Raw genomic sequence first — 1661 nt, 5'->3', positions numbered from 1 at the left:
CTGTGCACAGCAGCTCCAGGACTCCCCACACAGAGTCCAACCTCTCTCATGTCACCTGTGGGTCCCAGGACAAGGGAGTCGATGTTTTCCACTGACTGTGAGAACAGAGACTTTGGGAGGTCACCCAGCCTTGCTCAGCACCACACTGCATCAACCAGGCCAGGCTGGCTCAGCGTCATAGCTCATGTTTGTGATAGTCCTGGTGTCTTCTGTCGGGGAAAATGCCTTCAGATCAGTTGCTGGGATAAGTCCAGCTTTGTGTCTCGGAGCTGTGCTCCCTTCTGCCCCTTTTCTCAGCCATTCCACTCCATTTCCAGGCCCTTGCACAAAGTCCTTCACTTCCTCGACATCCTCCTGCACCACGCTCACATCTGGCTCACACACACTGGCCCCATGTTTGCCTCCCCTGTCGGTTTTTGCACTGCACTGCTGGGGCTTTGCAGCTTGCAGCCTCCTGGCTGCCCAGATCCCAAAGAGAGACAGCACAGAACACCTACAGCACCCTACTTTGGGAGTTCCGAGCTTCCCCTGTCCATCTCCTACTTCTCTTCGCGGTCACTTGGTGGCTTTGCCCTTGTTTATCCCTGTTCCCGCTGCTGGGGAAATACACTCTGTGCTACAAGGCTGCAAGCTGCAAACAGCCTTTCCCCTGGGCCTTGCGGCCAGCTGGGGTCTCCTCCTCCAGCATCTGCCAGCCCGGCGGGGGAGACCCCTCCCCTGCAACCTGCTTCCCCGAAGCAACAGGATGTGGCTAACCGGCTCCTTTGGGAGCGGGTGATGCGGGCTGGGGCCTGGCGCAGGTGGTGCAGCGGGTGGGCAGCTCCAGCCCCGCGCTAGCGCCGTGCCCTGCTCACTGTGCCCTCTTCGGTCCTCGCGTTCGTCGCAGCGACATCCGCGGGTGGGACGTGGGGGTGAGCCCGGAGACCACGCTGCCGTGAGCTCAGCCTCAGTGGGCTCAGGGAGCAGGGGGATCCAGATCCAGGTTTTCTGCTCCCCTCCACCGCCTCACACAAATGCTGATTAAATTAGTTTCACCCCCCCACACACACACACAGCCGGCACTCCTGGAGTCAGCTGGAACGCAGGTGGCCCGGGATGGCTGGGGGCAGGCAGCTGCTGGGGGGCCCGGGGCCGCCGCGCTGGGCAGCCCGTGCCAGCGGAGATGCCCACTTCCCTCCAACCTCCTGCCCGACCACCACGGGCCGAGCTCCGGTGCGGCAACACGTGAAGAGCCCCCGCGTCACGGGACGGAGCCGATCCTGTAAGGAACGGGAGGCTGCTCCTCGCCTGGTAAATCCCTCATTGCTTCTGCTCTGGGAAGCAGGGGAGGATTACGAGCCGCTTTCCTCGCAGGGCGGCTCGCAGAGCGCAACCCGCTGATGGGCGCACGTCGGGCAAAGCGCGCTGCCGGCGGGGGGAGAGCGGAGAGAGACCCGGGGCGCCGGGATTGGGGGGGTGCGGGGGGGGACAGCGCGGCCGGGCGGCAGGTGGGAGCCCCCCGACGGGGCCGGCTGTCCCTGCGGGGCGGCCCTTCGCTTCTCTTCTCCTCCTTCCCTTCTCCTCCGGGTCCGCCGCGCTCCGTTCCCAGCCCCCGTCCGGCCCCTTCCCGGCCCGCTGCGCTCCCGGCGGGGCGGCCGCGGCGGCGGGAGGGCGGAGGCAGG

Source organism: Coturnix japonica, chromosome 14 (assembly GCF_001577835.2).
Source record: "Coturnix japonica isolate 7356 chromosome 14, Coturnix japonica 2.1, whole genome shotgun sequence".
Taxonomy (NCBI): Eukaryota; Metazoa; Chordata; class Aves; order Galliformes; family Phasianidae; genus Coturnix; species Coturnix japonica.
Note: the sequence above shows the minus strand (reverse complement) of the source record.